This window comes from Triticum urartu, chromosome 3, assembly GCF_003073215.2.
Source record: "Triticum urartu cultivar G1812 chromosome 3, Tu2.1, whole genome shotgun sequence".
Taxonomy (NCBI): Eukaryota; Viridiplantae; Streptophyta; class Magnoliopsida; order Poales; family Poaceae; genus Triticum; species Triticum urartu.
In genome coordinates, this window is record NC_053024.1 from 177,471,524 (window position 1) to 177,491,274 (window position 19,751).

The following is a 19,751-nucleotide window of genomic DNA, read 5'->3' on the forward strand; positions in this document are numbered from 1 at the left end:
TCAGAAAGAAGCTCAAATCACCGACCTTCAGGAAAATATTAAGTCCCAGCAGGCCGAAACTTCCAAGGCTAAAGAAGAGCTGACTGGTGCTTTAACAACCATGGAACAACTGAAAGAAGGATTTAAAGGTGAACGGGCAGGATGGGATGCTGAAAAAGTAGCACTGCTAAAATGGGCAGAGGACGCTGAAACAGCCCTTAATCCGGTAGCAGAAGAACTAGCTGGCTTGAAGCGCCAAATCAACGCCATGACCACTACTGTGTTTGGTAAGTACCCCTATAACAAGCTTCAACATGTATTATCCCATAAACTGTCGGTTTATCAATATATTCAATGATGCAGGATCTCGCTTTACCCATCTGGGCTTTGATATGCAGAAAAAGTTGAAGGCTGCCTATAATCTTATAGAGCAGTTATATACCGGCGCCCAACGGATCATTTGCACTGCTACTCATAACAAACCGCCTCCAACCTTGATCAGAGAAACACTCGAGAAGCTGTCAATGCTGCCTGCCCGGTTGGATGAGTTAAATAAATCGGCTGCAAGAGCAGGTGCCATGACTGCGCTAATCCAGGCTAAAGCTTGGATACCAGATCTTGACTTGGCTGATATAGGACACAGTTATCCGAGCATAAAAGAAGACGGGTCAGAGTTTGATAATGGCGATCTTTGAGCGTTGACGAAGGAAATGCACCCATTAACAAGCAAATTGGCCAAAGAAACAAATCTTTCTCATTATTAGCTGGTTTATGATGTTGATAACAAACGACTTCCTGCGCCAACTCATGATGTGGAAGATCTTATCCCGCCAATCCGTAAGCATACCTGAGGGAGTCCTGGATTAGGGGGTCTCTGGACAGCCGGATTATATCCTTTGGCCGGACTGTTGGACTATGAAGATACAAGATTGAAGACTTCGTCTCGTGTCCGGATGGGACTCTACTTGGCGTGGAAGGCAAGCTAGGCAATACGGATATGGATATCTCCTCATTTGTAACCGACCTTGTGTAACCCTAACCCTCTCCGGTGTCTATATAAACCGGAGATTTTTAGTCCGTAGGACACAACAACTACAACATACAATCATACCATAGGCTAGCTTCTAGGGTTTAGCCTCTCTGATCTCGTGGTAGATCTACTCTTGTACTACCCATATCATCAATATTAATCAAGCAGGACGTAGGGTTTTACCTCCATCAAGAGGGCCCAAACCTGGGTACAACATCGTGTTCCCTGCCTCCTGTTACCATCCGCCTTAGACGCACAGTTCGGGACCCCCTACCCGAGATCCGCCGGTTTTGACACTGACATTGGTGCTTTCATTGAGAGTTCCTCTGTGTCATCGCCGTTAGGCTTGATGGCTCCTACTATCATCGATGGCGATGCAGTCCACGGTGAGACTTTTCTCCCCGGACAGATCTTCGTGTTCGGCGGCTTTGCACTGCGGGCCAATTCGCTTGGACATCTGGAGTAGATTGAAAGTTATGCCCCTGGCCACCAGGTTAGGTTTGGAAGCTTAAACTACACGGCTGATATCCGTGGAGACTTGATCTTCGATGGATTCGAGCCTCTGCTTTGTGCGTCACGCGGTCACGATGAGTACGATTTAGCTCTACCATCGGATAGTGTTCAAGAGATCACACAGGCAGCTGCTCCGACCCTCAATTCGGAGCCAGGTGCGCTTTCCGCGGACGGGTTGGTGGACCCCACCACGGAGGCCTTACCCTCAGCGATGATCGAGCCAAAAATCGAACTTACCTTGCACGAGAGCCGTGCTGTTAAACTGCCGGATCCTTCTTCGGCCACAGACTCCAAACCGCCTGCGCCCGTTCTTGTCGAATCCGATTGGGCACCGATCATGGAGTTTACCTCCGCGGATATTTTTCAGCAGTCACCCTTTGGCGACATACTGAACTCATTAAGGTCTCTCTCCTTGTCAGGAGGATCCTGGCCGAACTATGTCCGACAGGACTGGGATGCGGACGATGAAGAAATTCAAGGCCCACCCACCACCCACTTAGTAGCCACGATCGATGACTTAACCGACATGCTCGACTTCGACTCCGAAGACATCGACGGTATGGACGACGATGCGGGAGGCGAAGAGGAACCACCGCCCACAGGGCACTGGATAGCCACCTCATCATACGATATATACATGGTGGATACACCCAAAGAAGGCAATGGCGACGAGATAGCGGAGGATGACCCCTCCAAGAAGCAACCCAAGCGCCGACGTCAGCTGCGCCGCTCTAAGTCCCGCCAAAGCAAAAGTGGTGATACCGGCACAAGAGATAATAATACTCCGGATAGTGCCAAAGACAACAACAATCCCCTCCAGCAAGATTTAGAGCATGAGGATGGAGGAGCCAGCCCTCCTGAGAGAGCGGCAGATGGAGAAGAGGAGGATGATAATTACATGCCCCCTCCGAAGACGAGGCAAGCCTCGGCGACGACGAATTTGCTGTGCCAGAGGATCCCGTCGAACAAGAGCACTTCAAACGCCGGCTTATAGCCACGACAAATAGCCTTAAGAAAAAGCAGCAGCAGCTTCAAGCCGATCAGGATCTCCTAGCGGACAGATGGACTGAAGTCCTTGCGGCCGAGGAATATAAACTCGAGCGCCCCTCCAAGAGTTACCCAAAGTGCAGGTTGCTACCCCGACTAGAGGAAGAAGCGTATGATGCGGCTGATCGGCCACCTCGTGGCCGCGATAGAGAGGCATTCCAGCCAAAAACTCAGCCTGCACCCTGACGCCATTCAAATAAAAAGGCATGGGGAGATTTGCCGGACCTGCGAGACATATTGGAGGACAAAGCAAAGCATGCAAGATCGATCTACGGATCACGGGGGCGCACCACTATGCGAGACGATAAACGTCACGCTGGATACAGTAAAAGTAAATCCAGCCGGGCCGAACACAGCGGGCAAGACCCATTCGAGCTGCGTCGCGATATAGCCCAATACAGAGGCGCTGCACACCCCTTATGCTTCACAGATGAAGTTATGGATCATCAAATCCCATAAGGTTTCAAACCTGTAAATATTGAATCATACGACGGCACAACAGATCCCGCAGTATGGATCGAGGATTTCCTCCTCCACATCCACATGGCCCGCGGTGATGACTTACACGCCATCAAATACCTCCCACTAAAACTCAAGGGACCAGCGCGGCATTGGCTTAACAGCTTGCCAGCCGAGTCCATCAGCTATTGGGAAGATCTAGAAGCCGCATTCCTCGACAACTTTCAGGGCACTTATGTGCAGCCACCAGATGCCGATGACTTGAGCCACATAATTTAGCAGCCAGAAGAATCGGCCAGGCAATTCTAGACTCGGTTCCTAACAAAGAAAAATCAAATTGTCGACTGTCCGGATGCAGAGGCCCTAGCGGCTTTCAAACACAACATCCGCGACGAATGGCTAGCCTGGCACCTTGGTCAGGAAAAGCCGAAATCTATGGCAGCCCTCACAACACTCATGACCCACTTTTGTGCGGGAGAAGACAGCTGGCTGGCTCGCAGTAATAACATATCAAAGAACCATGGTACTTCGGATACCAAGGACGGCAATAGCAGGTCACGTCGCAACAAACATAAGCGCCGCATTAACAGCGAGAATACCGAGGATACGGCAGTCAATGCCGGATTCAAAGGCTCTAAACTTGGTCAGCAGAAAAAGCCATTCAAACAAAGTACGCCGGGTCCGTCCAGCTTGGACCGTATACTCAATCGCTCGTGTCAAATACACGACACCCCAGAAAAACCAGCCAATCACACCAACAGGGATTGTTGGGTGTTCAAGCAGGCCGGCAAGTTAATTGCCAAAAACAAGGACAAGGGGCCACATAGCGATGACGGGGAGGAGCCCCGGCAGCCACACACCGGAGGACAGAAGAGGTTTCCCCCACAAGTGCGGACGGTGAACATGATATAGGCAACCCACATCCCCAAGAGGGAGCGGAAGCGTGCGCTCAAGGACATATATGCGTTGGAGACAGTCGCCCCAAAGTTCAACCCATGGTCCTCCTATCCGATCACTTTCGATCGTAGGGACCATCCCACTAGTATCCGTCATGGAGGATTCGCCGCACTGGTTCTGGACCCAATCATTGACGGATTTCACCTCACTCGAGTCCTTATGGATGGCGGCAGTAGCCTGAACCTGCTTTATCAGGACACAATGCGCAAAATGGGTATAGACCCCTCAAGGATCAAACCCACAAAACGACCTTTAAGGGCATCATTCCAGGCGTAGAGGCCCATTGCACAGGCTCAATTACACTGGAAGTGGTCTTCGGATCCCCGGATAACTTCCGAAGAGAAGAGTTAATCTTTGATATAGTCCCGTTTCGCAGTGGTTATCATGCACTGCTCGGGCGAACCACATTTGCGAGATTCAATGCGGTACCGCATTATGCATACCTCAAGCTCAAGATGCCAGGACCTCGCGGGGTTATTACAGTCAATGGAAACACAGAGCGCTCTCTCCGAACAGAGGAGCACATTGTGGCCCTCGCAGCAGAAGCGCAAAATAGCCTCTCAAGGCAATCTACCAGTTCGGCGTTTCAAGGCCAGGACACCTTCAAGCGCGCTTTGAGCAATCGGCAAATAGACCGCCTGGCGCGATCTGAGCTTGCGTAGCAATGCGGCCCCCACCCCAGTCCCAGCCAAATGGCGAAGCTCGTGCCACGCATACATAATTACGCATTAAAAATACAATGGGCACAGGTGGGGAGGGGGGCACACTGCGGCACGCCCCAAGACGCGGCTTAAACCACACTAGGGGCTTCCCGTTTGGTTATTTTTCTCTTTTTCAGGACCTTAATCTCTGGAAACCCTGTCTGGCAGCACTATTGCCGAACACACGATGCAGCAACCAAGGAGGCATACAACTACGTCACACCACGGAATTCCCAGGTGGATTACAATAACAAGCGAAATATTTGATTTAATACTATTCCTCAGCTTTCCCTTGGAAGGGACATAGTCCCACTCTTTGCTTATCGCACTATCTGTATCATTCTGCTTTAACACACCTTTTTGAATAAACAATGCATAACATCACGACTATTATTGCATTATTGTTATATATATATATATATGTGTGTGTGTGTGTGTGTATTCATTAACGACGCCTTGCAACCGTACACTTTGGTACGACCAATACACCAGGGGCTTACGTACCCCACAATATGGTGTAAAAAGTCCGAGCACTTTCACAAGTGCGGCACCCCGAACTTATAGCATTACATGCATCAGCTCCAAATCATGTCTTTGGTCAAATGTTGGGTTTGCCCGACTCCTATGTTTTGGTACCTTACGTTCCGCTCTATCGGCTAAGGTACCGCTAGGAGAACTACTGCGATTGTGCCCCGGTTCTGCCGGGCTTAGCACCTCAGTAGAGAAAGCTAAAACTGACTGTCATGATAAGGCGAGAGACTGGTCGCTGTTCGGCAAGGTTTTCGAGTCCCTAAAGACTTATACCGCTTAGGGCGAGGGGCCGGCCCTGTCCGGCTTAAAGGCGTGTATCGCGCCCCAAATTCGGCCTTCTGAATACCAGGGGCTTCGCTGAAATTTAAAATTATAGAATTCTATGGCTAAGTGAGAGTGATAAAGCATTATTAGTCCGGTTGCCTTGTTGCTGAGCACCTCCCTCGAAGGACCCAAATATGGGAACAAGAGTGCTCAGGTTTATCCCGAACACCCCAACACTCGTGGCATGGGGGCAGAAGCCGAGGACTAGCAATCTCTCAGATTGGATAAACGGCCAAACAGAAGGTAATATTTTAAATTCACACAAGCGTTGCATAGCGCATATGAAACAAGTTTTCATCATACAGGATCACACGAGCAAGTTTACTCAAATATTACATCCTTGGAACATTCGTCCGCTACAAGACGGGAACCCTTCAGGACACCCTCATAATAAATTTCGGGGGTGCGATGCTCTTTGCCCTGCAGCGGCCCTTCCTTGATCAGCTTCACGGCGTCTAGCTTGGCCCACTGCACCTTCACATGCGCGAAAGCCCGGCGTGCACCTTCGATGCAGACGGACCACTTGACGACCTCCAGCCATGGGCAGGCATCCACAAGACGCCTCACAAGGCCGAAGTAGCTATTCGGAAGGGCGTCGCCAGGCCACAGCCGGACTATAAGGCCCTTCATGGCCTGTTCGGCCGCCTTGTGCAGCTCGACCAGCTGCTTTAGCTGGTCGCTCAGAGGCATCGGGTGTTCGGTCCCAGTATACTGAGACCAGAACAGCTTCTCCGTTGAGCTTCCCTCCTCGGCCTGGTAAAACTGTGCGGCATCCGACACGCTGCGGGGCAAATCTGCGAATGCTCCTGGAGAGCTCTGAATTCGGGTAAGTAATCGGTAATTTACTTTCACATGCTTGCTTTGCATATAGAATGCCTTACCCGCCGCTATTTTCTTCACCGCGTCAATCTCCTGGAGGGCCTTTTGGGCCTCGGACTTGGCAGTCTTTGCGCTCTCGAGGGCCGCGGCAAGCTCCGACTCTCGCGTCTTTGAGTCAAGCTCCAACGCCTCGTGCTTCGTCACGAGAGCTTGGAGCTCTTGCTGCACCTCGCCCACACGAGCCTCTTGTTTTTCCCGCTCGGTGCGCTCCTTGGCCGCTTTCTCTTCGGCCTTGGTTAGCGCTTGCTTCAGGGTCACCACCTCGGTCGTGGCCCCTGGCAGACTTACGATGATCCTGTCATTTTGCAATCGCGTATTTTATATATATATACATATCTATAAACAGGGTATTACTTACCCTTGTTCTCCTTGAGCTGCCTCTTGGCAAGGCCGAGCTCTTTCTTGGACCCCTCGAGGTCCTGCTTCAGTACGACAACCTCCGTAGTCAGTGCGGCGGACGCCAGCAGCAAGGCCTGCATACGCATATTGACATACTTATATTAGACTCCTACGATATTATTTGATCCTCTGTTCGGCTTTTCTTTGTGAACACCGAACAAAGCATCAGGGGCTACTGTCTATGCGGTAATATTTTTCCTATATTTTAAAACACTTACCTCAAAGCCTGTTAGAAGGCTGGCACAGGCTTCAGTCAATCCGCTCTTGGTGGACTGAACCTTCTGGACCACCGCACTCATAATAGTACGGTGCTCCTCGTCGATGGAAGCGCTGCGAAGCGCTTCCAGCAGATTGTCCGGCGCCTCTGAATGGACAGAGGTCACCGGCACAGGCATCTTGCCCCTCTTGGAAGGCGGCGGCCTGCCCGAGGCCCGAACCACTGGAGGTTCCGGCACGGTGTTCGGCCGAGGGCCGAACTCAGAGCTCTCAAGGGCCTCGTTCCCTCGGCTCCCGGAGTCCGGGAGGCCGCCTTGAGGCGCCTCCGGGACTGTCTCCCCTCGACCCGGTGCCTCATGAGATAGCACCTCGGTGTCATCCGCAGGATGAGGGGAGGTGGCGGTTGGGACTGGATCGCTATCCATGTCCGATGAGCCTAGGGAGCCGTCCGATGTTACATCGATACTGGCTCGTGGCGGCCTGCATAATCATGTTCGGCGTTAGGGAAAGCAGTGCGACAAAGGAATGCTATGAGTTACTCTGGTATCCGAATACTTACGATCTCCCCAGGGGCTTGGCCCTGGGCAACCACTTGTCTTCGCCTTCATCGGCGGCGGTGGAACTATCCGGAAGGAGAGTCCTTCCCTTCTTGGACCCTTCGGCCCCCAGTTGGGGCGGCCTTCCTTTTCTTATCTCCCCCAGCTGGAGGGGGAGCATCTTCTTCTTCTTCCTCGTCTTCGGGGGAGGAGTGCGCCGCAGAGTCATCGGACGGTGAGTCCGACGACGCTTGGCGTCGGGAACTCTTTCGGGTTCCCTTGGCCTTCTTGGTCTTCTCCGGCACTGTATAAGGAGTTGGAGTCAGCATCTTCGCCAGAAGAGCGTCCGCTGGGCCTTCCGGCAAAGGAGCCGGACAGTCGATCTGTCCGCCTGTCTCCTGCCAGTCCTGTCAAAGGTACGGGAGTTTAGATCCCGCATGGAGTCGATCTATAAAAAATAAGTATCCTGTGAAAGGTAAAGTAGCTTACTGCACTGGCTTGGCACTTCGCGCTGAATCCGCGATCCTCAGTAATGGGAGGAGGGACCTCGGCGCTTTTGAACAGCACCCTCCAGGCATCTTTGTGAGTTGTGTCGAAGAACCTGTTCAGAGTTCGGTGCTGCGCCGGGTCGAACTCCCACAAGTTGAAGTCCCGTTGTTGGCACGGGAGGATCCGGCGGTGGAGCATGACCTGGACTACGTTGACAAGTTTGAGCTTCTTGTTCACCATGTTTTGAATACATGTTTGGAGTCCAGTCAGCTCTCCTGAACTACTCCAGGACAGGCCCTTCTCTTTCCAGGAGGTGATCCGCATGGGGATGCCAGATCGGAAATCGGGGGCCGCTGCCCATGCAGGGTCACGCGGCTCGGTGATGTAGAACCACCCCGATTGCCACCCCTTTATGGTTTCCACAAAGGAGCCCTCGAGCCATGTAACGTTGGGCATCTTGCCCACCATGGCGCCTCCGCACTCCGCCTGGTGGCCGCCCACAACCTTCGGCTTGACATTGAAGGTCTTCAGCCATAAGCCGAAGTGGGGCTTGATGCGGAGGAAGGCCTCGCACACGACGATAAACGCCGAGATGTTGAGGATGAAGTTCAGGGCCAGATCGTGGAAATCCAGGCCATAATAGAACAGGAGCCCCCAGACGAATGGGTGGAGAGGGAATCCCAGTCCGCGGAGGAAATGGGTGAGGAACACTACCCTCTCATGGGGCCTGGGGGTGGGGATGAGCTGCCCCTCATCTGGGTGCCGATGCGCGATGTCGTCGGGCAGGTATGCGGCTCTCCTCAGCTTCTTGATGTCTCCCTCCGTGGTGGAGGAGACCATCCACCTGCCTCCCGTTGCGGACATGGTTGGAGAAGGTTGAGGTGGGAAGTGCGGACTTGGGCGCTAGAGCTCGAGTGTGCGAAAACGGATGAGCAAAGGAGGAAGAAGGCGTGGATGAAAAGGTGAATCCTTATCCCTTTATATGGGCGGACGAAACTAAGCATCCCCACTAGCCTGGTAAAACTCGCTTATCCCCCAAGCGCCGTAATCGATGGTGCAGTTGGGTTACCCATGCCAGTATTGATGAGAATCCCGTGATAAGGGGACACGATCTCTGCTTTGACAAGACGTGTCAAAAAATTGCCTTGCGTTATGTGCGGGGCTAGTTAAAGGAAACAGTTCGAATAATCACCGGGCCATGGCATAATGTCGTGCTGCCAAAACAAGTCAGCAAATTAGATTTGCGGAAATATTATTCTCTCTATGGTGGTATGTGGAACTTATTTTGCAGGGTCAGACACTATCCTTGTATTCAAATTCTTCTGTGATGTATTCAGAGAAGGAACCCGCCTTGCAATGCCAAAGACAATACTTCGCGCCGGACTCATCGTCATTGAAGCCTGGTTTAGGGGCTACTGAGGGAGTCCTGGATTAGAGGGTCTCCGGACAGCCGGATTATATCCTTTGGCCGGATTGTTGGACTATGAAGATACAAGATTGAAGACTTCGTCTCGTGTCCGTATGGGACTCTACTTGGCGTGGAAGGCAAGCTAGGCAATACGGATATGGATATCTCCTCCTTTGTAACCGACCTTGTGTAACCCTAACCCTCTTTGGTGTCTATATAAACCGGAGAGTTTTAGTCTATAGGACACAACAACTACAACATACAATCATACCATAGGCTAGCTTCTAGGGTTTAGCCTCTCCGATCTCGTGGTAGATCTACTCTTGTACTACCCGTATCATCAATATTAATCAAGCAGGACGTAGGGTTTTACCTCCATCAAGAGGGCCCGAACCTGGGTAAAACATCGTGTTCCCTGCCTCCTGTTACCATCCGCCTTAGACGCACAGTTCGGGACCCCCTACCCGAGATCCGCCGGTTTTGACACCGACAATACCTATGCCCCTGATGTTGACCCTCCACCCTTATAAGCGATGAGGCTGTATTCAGAGCCCTAACTGGAATCGATTGGACCACCATTGACTTCCAGCCGCTGGGTGGAGAGGAGGAGGATGAGCCAGCGCAGGATGATCCGCAGCCGTCAAGTCAGCCCGGCGAAGAATCATGATCCGGAGGCTGGTTTAATCTTCTGCACACTGTAATTCTTGCTGAAAACAATCATCCTTTTGGGCATAAAAATGCCTTATAATAGGCTAGTTAAAACACTTGGTCTCTATGCCATTGTGCATATTCACTTCTGCATGATACTGTTAATCCGTTATGATTATGTGATGTCTACTTATGATCCTTTAGCATCTCTATTTGACCTGTTTCTGCATATAACAAGTTTGAAGTGTCCTGGCGGTTTATCGCCGGACGGGTCATAATGCCCAACATATAATCCAGGTTTATAACCAGGCTGTATTGAATGATAATCAAATATGAAATATATCATACATGTGATATTGAATCACATCGTTGGCTCACCAACTTCCTATAATAAAGGTGATAACCCCAATCTTGAATAATGATAACTCCTCCCTGTTTCACTGGTTTATAATAAAGCCGAACCGGGTTGTAATAAACACCGGTTTATTCGTATATCATACTGGCGACTTGTAGTCAAAGCCAGACCGGGTCAATCAACACCGGTTTATATCTGATTGTAGGCTGACAATTTATAATCAACAGCAAAGCCGTATCAATAGATACCAGCAATATTCTCAATTTGTTCGGCCGACTTATAGTCAACAGCCAGGCCGGGTCAATAAACACCAGTTTAGTATAAAACTCATCAAAAGAAATATCAAAAAGAAAGATTTCAGAAGAAAATACATAAAGGGCGAGGCTTTTCATGGGCTGCCAGGCCACTGAGTTAACCATTTTACAAAGCCTTTATAAGATGGACCTCACATCAACCAATCATCATTTTAACTAAGACAAGTTCAGGGTCTTTATAAGATTGACTTGTCAAATGTTCGACGGGTGTACTAGGATTACCTGGACGGAGTGGCTTACTTAAAAAAGGCAGGATAACCTAGGGTTTTAGGTTAATACACCTGGCTTCCAAGCCTGGATTTTATAGCCTATTACAAGGTTATAGACTCTTGGTTCTTTTAGAAGAAAAGAGCCCCCTAGTAATATTTTGAGCTGTGCTCAATGGGTGCCTATGTTTGAGTTGTGCTTTGAAACAGACTCTCTTTGGCTCCTTTTGACCTTGGGTGGCAAGCCCCCAAGTGTTTTTTATGTGTGGCTTGTTAGCTGGATCAATGGGTAATTAGAACTCCGCTTTATAAATAGAAGCCCCCATGTAATCGAAAACCTTTCAAGGAATAATACCAGAGGCCCCGCTTTAACAGGGATGCCGGTTTATTATATTGATATAATATATACATTGTCAATAGTATGTACATAAGAGGTTATGACTCAGGTCTAGTAAGGCCGAAGATGAGCTATATTCCATGGCCGGTGGGTCTCCTCCTCCGATTTACGTGAGTCTTTGTGCTCTCGAACATCAATAAGGTAGTATGACCTGTTGTGCAGATTCTTGCTGACCACGAAGGGTCCTTCCCAAGGCGGAGATAACTTGTGCATATCAGTCTAATCCTGGATGAGCCGGAGCACCAGATCCCCTTCTTGAAACGTTCTGGTTTTAACCCGATGACTATGATAACGACGCAGATCTTGCTGGTAAATCGCCGAACGCGCTGCTGCTATATCACGCTCCTCATCTAACAGGCCAAGGGCTTCCTGACGTGCCTTCTCATTGTCAGCTTCAACATAAGCCACCACACGGGGTGAGTCATGACGGATGTCACTAGGGAGAACCGCCTCTGCTCCGTAAACCATGAAGAAAGGTGTATAACCCATAGATCTGTTGGGTGTGGTATTGATACTCCATAACACAGAAGGTAACTCCTCCACCCAACAAGCCGGCGTCCGCTTTAAAGGAACCATAACCCAGGGCTTGATGCCTCTTAGGATCTCTTGATTGGCTCTCTCCGCTTGACCTAGATTGAGGGTGAGCCATTGATGACACGTCAAGCCGGATGTGCTCATGTTGACAAAATTCTTCCATAGCACCCTTGGATAGATTAGTACCATTATCTGTTATGATGTTGTGTGGAAAACCAAACCAAAAATCACCTTCTTGATGAATTGAACCGTCGTGGCCGCATCACACTTACTGACTGGCTCTGCCTCCACCCACTTAGTGAACTTATCAACCGCCACCAGAAGGTGGGTCCTTTTATCCTTGAACCTCTTAAAGGGCCCAACCATATCCAGCCCCCAAGTTGCAAACGGCCAAGTGATTGGAATCATCCTCAATTCTTGAGCCAGAACATGAGCGCGGCGTGCAAACTTCTGACAACCATCACACCTTTTTACCAAGTCCTTAGCATCAGCATGAGCCGTCAACCAATAAAAGCCGTGATGAAAAGCCTTAGCTACCAAGGATTTTGAATCGGCATGGTGACCACAATCTCCTTCGTGGATCTCACGCAAAATCTCACAGCCTTCTTTAGGAGACACACAACACTGAAATGTCCCTGTTACACTGCAATGATGCAATTCCCCATTGATAATGGTCATTGACTTGGATCGCCAGATTATCTGCCTGGCCAAAGTTTCGTCCTCCAGTAACTTGCCCCGGTTCATATACGCCAAATATGGGACCATCCAATCCGGAATAACATGAAGAGCTGCCACTAACTGAGCCTACGGGTTTAGAACAGCCAAATCCTCCTCCGTAGGTAACTTGACCGACGGGTTATGCAAAACATCCAGAAAAACATTGGGTGGAACCGGTTTACGTTGGGAACCCAAACGGCTTAAAGCGTCCGCCGCTTCATTCTTTCGCCGGTCCACATGGTCAACCTGATAACCCTTGAAGTGACCTGCAACAATATCTACTTCTCGATGATACGCTGCCATGAGTGGGTCCTTGGAATCCCATGTACCAGATACTTGTTGAGCCACCAGGTCTGAGTCACCAAAACACTTAACCCGGCTTAGATTCATCTCCTTAGCCATTCGAAGACCATGGAGCAAAGCTTCATATTCAGCTGCATTGTTAGTGCAAGGGAACATTAAACAGAGAACATAACAAAACTTATCACCTCGTGGGGAAGTTAACACGACTCCAGCCCCCAAGCCCTCCAATTGCCTGGACCCATCAAAATGAATAGTCCAATAAGTATGATCCGGCTTTTCTTCTGGTGCATGTAACTCTGTCCAGTCATTGATAAAATCCACAAGCGCTTGGGATTTGATCGCCGTGCGAGGCATATATTTTAATCCGTGAGGACCAAGTTCAATAGCCCACTTAGCAACTCGGCCAGTTGCCTCCCTGTTCTGGACTATATCTCCCAAAGGGGCAGAACTGACCACTGTGATGGGATGACCTTGAAAATACTGCTTGAGCTTCCGGCTTGCCATAAAAACTCCATACACCAGCTTCTGCCAATGTGGGTACCTCTACTTAGACTCAATAAGTACCTCACTGATATAATAAACCGGCCGTTGAACCGGATACTTCTTCCCAGCTTCCTTACGCTCCACCACAATGGCCACATTGACAACCCGGGCATTAGCTGCCACATACAACAATAATGGCTCTTTATCGACCAGAGCAGCAAGAACAAGTGGCTCAGTAGCTGCTTCTTTAATTCCTCAAATGCCGCAATAGCAGCATCACTCCAGACAAAATTGTCTGTCTTCTTCATCATCTGATATAGAGGGATTGCTTTCTCTCCTAAACGGCTGATAAACCACCTCAATGCTGCAATACGGCCCGCCAGACGTTGAACATCGTTGTTACACGCCGGTTTAGCCAGAGATGTAATAGCCTTGATCTTTTCTGGATTAGCTTCAATACCCCTGTTAGACACTAGAAAACCCAAAAGCTTGCCTGCCAGAACACCAAAAACATACTTGGCCGGATTAAGCATCATCTTATAAACCCGAAGATTATCAAAGGTTTCCTTCAAGTCAGCTATCAACGTCACCTCCTTTCTGAACTTTACCACAATGTCATCTACATAAGCATGAACATTGCGCCCAATCTGGTCATGAAGACAATTCTGCACACAACATTGATAAGTCGCCTGGGCACTCTTAAGCCCAAAAGGCATAGATACATAGCAGAAGGCTCCAAAGGGAGTTATAAAAGCTGTCTTCTCCTGGTCCTTAACTGCCATTTTGATCTGATGATAGCCCGAATAAGCATCCAGAAAGCTCAAACGCTCACAACCCACCGTAGCATCAATGATTTGATCAATACGAGGGAGAGCAAAGGGATCCGCTGGACAAGCCTTGTTCAAATTTGTGTAGTCCACACACATCCACCAAGTGACATTCTTCTTAAGCACTAGCACTGGGTTAGCTAACCACTCAGGGTGAAAAACCTCCACAATAAACCCTGCTGCCAAGAGCCGGGCTACCTCCTCACCAATAGCCTTACGCCTTTCTTCATTGAAGCGGCGGAGAAACTGCCTGACCAGTTTAAACTTAGGATCAATATTAAGAGTGTGCTCAGCGAATTCCCTCGGTACACCTGGCATGTCAGAAGGTTTCCATGCAAAGATGTCTCGGTTCTCACGGATGAACTCGATGAGCGCGCCTTCCTATTTCGGATCTAGGTTAGCACTAATGCTGAATTTCTTGGATGAATCGCCAGGAACAAAGTTAACCAGCTTCGTCTCCTCAGCCGATTTAAACTTTAAGGCCGGATCATGCTCTGTAGTTGGTTTTTTCAAAGAAGTCATATCTGCCGGATCAACATTATCCTTGTAGAACTTCAACTCCTCTGTTGCACAAACCGACTCAGCATAAGCCGCATCACTTTCCTCACATTCCAAAGAAATACAACGACTCCCATGTACCGTGATGGTCCCTTTATGACCCGACATCTTGAGCTGCAGATAAACATAACAGGGCCTTGCCATAAACTTAGCATAAGCCAGCCGTCCAAACAGGGCACAATATGGGCTCTTGATTTTCACCACTTCAAACGTCAATGTCTCTGATCTTGAATCATGGTCATCTCCAAAACCAACCTCCAAAGCTATCTTACCGACTGGATACGCCGATTTACCAGGTACCACACCATGGGAAACAGTGTTTGACGGTTTAAGATTTTTATCTGTCAACCCCATGCGACGGAAGGTTCCATAATAAAGGATATTGATACTGCTCCCTCCATCCATGAGCACCTTGGTGAACTTATATCCTCCAAACTGAGGCACCACCACCAATGCCAGATGACCCGAATTATCAAGCCGGGGTGGATGATCCTCTTGACTCCACAAAATGGGTTGTTCAGACTAGCGCAGATAATGGGGCACTGCCAGTTCAACAGAGTTTACTGCCCTTTTATGAAGTTTCTAATCGCACTTGCATAAGCTAGTGGTGAAGACGTGATACTGCCCACTATTCAATTGCTTCGGATTGCTCTGGTAACCCGATTGCTGCTGTTGTTGACTCCCCTGATGATTATAACCACCCTAGTTGCCCTGACTGCCTTGATTGCCATGTCCGCTTTGATTGCCTTGAAATCCTGAACCGGAGCCGCCTCCACCATAACCCGGCCCATGAGAACCGCCTCCTGAACCGCAGGGCGGTCCATGATCATATCGGAAGAGATCTGAGTTTTTGAACTCCCGCATTATAAAACAATCCTTCCAAAGGTGCGTGGTTGGTCTCTCTTGCGCCCCGTGCCTTGGACAAGGCTGATTTAACAGGCGCTCCAGATTGATACCCGATCCTCCATTGCGCGGGGGCGGTTTACCCTTACGCTGCTGATTATTATTCTGTGTGTTGGTGTTAGCCAATAAATCCAAACTGTTATCCGCTTTACGCTTATCGTTGTTTCCATGACCCGCCAGATTATGCTGCTGCCCCTTGTTACTGCCACTCTTCTTTCCCTTCCCCGGCTTTTCATCATCAGACTCGGGGTCCTTGGTACTATCAAAGTCGGCATACTTAACCAGAGCTGCCATAAGCATTCCCATGTCATTGCAGTGACGCTTGAGCTGTCCCAATTTCAGCTTCAAAGGCATGAACCGGCAATTGCCCTCCAACGTTAAGACTGTTGTATCAGCGTTGATGCGGTCCGATGAATGCAAGATTTCTGACACCTGGCGCACCCAACGAGTTGTCGATTCACCTTCTTCTTGGACACAGGCGGCTAAGTCTACAATTGACATGGGCTGCTTGCAAGTGTCCTTGAAATTCTGGATAAACGGGGCCTTTAACGCAGCCCATGACCCAATGGAGTTAGCTGGCAAACTATTTAGCCAAGTGCGAGCTGTTCCTTCCAACATCATGGTGAAGTATTTAGCACATGCCGCATCATCCACATCCAGCATCTCCATTGCCATCTCATAGCTTTCGATCCATGACTCGGGTGGTAAATCGGCGGTGTAATTGGGCACTTTGCGGGGCCCTTTGAAATCCTTGGGCAGCCGCACATTACGTAGAGCCGGGACGAGACAAGACACCCCCAAAGAGCTGGAGGTCACTCCTGGCTCCACCGAAGTTGTTGGACGAATCGGAGTAAGCTGACGGGCCACGTACTGCACCGCTAACTCGGCTTCTCGATGCGCTCTGCCCTGATCCACCAAATCCGGAGCATTACCACCACCTGCCGGATTATGCCCTCGAGGCGGGTTATGGTCTCGCGCACTGCTTGACACGGTCGGTTCATCAAAGTGCCTGCTGTAACTCTGGCTTGGGCGGGGAGTGGAATGAATTCTCTCGCGGCTGTGTGAATATGCCTGTTGCTGAGTCAAAGCTGTCTGAAGGAGCTCCCTAGCCCGTTGCGTCTCAACCGCTACGGGGGACTCACCTTCGACTGGGAGGGCTACCAATTGTGAAGCGGCGGCGACTATGTTATCCAGGGGGTTGGAGTAATGACCCAGAGGCGTTGACACGTGCTGGGACGGGATATTCTGATGGGGCGGATCCACTGTGCGCGGCTGAACTGGCGCCCCCGTTCCAGGTGCTTCTACCCAGTTTACCACTGGCTGGTTACTGGTTCCTGCTCCTGGCGTGTTAAAGAGATTTCTTGGCCCATAAACCAGAGGTAGGTGGGACCGGTACCTTCTCCTCATTACATCGTTTGATGCATTCTGATCTAGCATAAGCCGATACGCCTGTGCATCCAACTCGGCCTGCTCCATAGCCATCCTGGTGTTCTCGGCTGCCAGGTCTGCCTTGGCTTGAGCTATCTGATCCTTCACTTTTGCGACTTCTGCGTTATGCCGATCCTGATTCGCTGCGTTAACTTCTGCCGCCAGCAGTGTTGCCAAAGCGTCAAACAAATCGGAAAAAACCTGAGCCGGCGGTGGAGCAGGGCCTCCTGCCCCAGCTGCTGTTGCTGCTGCTGAACCGGAGATCATTGCTGCCACAGTTCAAGAATGCTGCGCTAACTGTGTACCGGCCATGAAGATCGCAACTCGGCTCGGCGGATCAAGGGGGTCCGGAATACTGTCGCCATCAGAACAGCCCCCCAACCGGCCATCTTGCAATTGGTATAATGACTTGGTCTCTCCAGTAGATGACTCGTCATCAGAGTAAACGACGGTTTCACCACCAGATACCGATCTATCCTCAGATTCCACTCTGTCGATGACTCCCACGAAGGCACACTTCATGGCAGGCTGAACCCGGGCGGATCTCGCACGCTGAGCCGTTTCGACGATGTCGGTGCAGATGTTCGGCTCAGGGCCCGGTTCGCAGATCTTGCCAATGAAGACGTGAATACCGCCGAAGGGGACCCGATACCCATACTCAACTGAACCGGCCTCGGGGCCCCAGCCTTCATCATCGATGTAGAGCTTGCCGCGATGACTCTTGGTCATCTGGCCCACAACGTATCCCTTGACCCCTTCGAGGATGCCCTCTAAGAACTCGAAACCATCGTGCGATAGCCCCACGGTGGGCGCCAACTGTCGTGGGATTGCCACGGCAGGTGTCCTAGCGTGAGGACTTAGTCATGGAGCCATCGCAACGTAGTTAGCTTAAAGGGGTTAAAGTGGACAAAGGACGCGATGAATTATACTGGTTCGGCCCCTTACGGTGAAGGTAAAGCCTACTCCAGTTATGACGGGATTGCTAGGGTTTTGATGACCAGGGAGCGAATCTGCTTTGCCTGGCTCTCGAGTTGTTGTTTCTTGTCCTTGAACCGCCGCCGGGCCATCCCTTTATATACACAGGTTGATGCCCGACGGTTTACAGAATCCCGGCCGGCTCATAAACGTGTCCGGCTTGGTTTCTATCCTTTCCTATCTTACAATACAAGTTACACGCCTTTGGGCCCTGGGTTTTTAGACCTTTCATATTAAAGCGCCATACTCCTTGTCTTCATGGGCTTCAATATAAATAACTCCTTATGGGTATAACCCGGCCCCTCCCGGGCGGTTTATGCTCAGTAGTTATATCTCCAACACTACGCACACGCAAGATCTATCATGGTGATGCATAGCAATGAGAGGGGAAGAGTGTTGTCCACGTACCCTTGTAGACCGTAAGCATAAGCGTTATGACAACATGGTTGATGCAGTCGTACGTCTTCATGATCCGATCGATCCTAGTACCAAAAGTACGGCACCTCCGCGATCTGCACACGTTCGGCTCGGTGACGTCCCACGAACTCTCGATCCAGCTGAGTGTCGAGGGAGAGCTTCTTCAGCACGACGGCGTGATGACGGTGATGATGAAGCTACTGACGCAGGGCTTCGCCTAAGCACTACGACGATATGACCGAGGTGGATTATGGTGGAGGGGGGCACCACACACGGCTAAGGGATCAACGATCAACTTGTGTGTCCTAGGGTGCCCCTGCCCCCGTATATAAAGGTGCAAGGGGGAGGCCGGTCGGCCCTTGGTGGCGCGCCAAGGAGGGGAGGAGTCCTCCTCCTAGTAGGAGTAGGACTCCCCTTTCCTAATCCTATTAGGAGGAGGAAGGGGAAAGGAAGGAGAGGGAGAGAAGAGAAGGAAGGGGGGGCGCTGCCCCCCTTCCCTAGTCCAATTTGGACTAGAGGGGGAGGGGCGCGCGGACCTGCCTTGGCCGTCCCTCTCTCTCTTCACTAAGGCCCATGTTGGCCCATTAGATCCCCCGGGGGTTCCGATAATCCCCCGGCACTCCGATAATTATCTGGTGACCCCCGGAACTCATCCGGTGTCCGAATATAGTCATCCAATATATCAATCTTTATGTCTCGACCATTTCGAGACTCCTCGTTATGTCCGTGATCACATCTGGGACTCCGAACTATCTTTGGTACGTCAAAACACATAAACTCATAATACCGATCGTCACCGAACGTTAAGCGTGTGGACCCTACGGGTTCGAGAACTATGTAGACATGACCGAGACACGTCTCTGGTCAATAACCAATAGCGGAACCTGGATGTTCATATTGGCTCCCACATATTCTACGAAGATCTTTATCAGTCAAACCGCATAACGATATATGTTGTTCCCTTTGTCATCGGTATGTCACTTACCCGATATTCGATCGTCGGTATCTCAATACGTAGTTCATTATCGCTACTGGAAAGTCTCTTTACTCATTCCGTAATGCATCATCCCATAACTAACTCATTAGTCACATTGCTTGCAAGGCTTTAGTGATGTGCATTACCGAGAGGGCCCAGAGATACCTCTTCGATACTTGGAGTGACAAATCCTAATCTCGATCTATGCCAACTCAACAAACACCATCAGAGACACCTGTAGA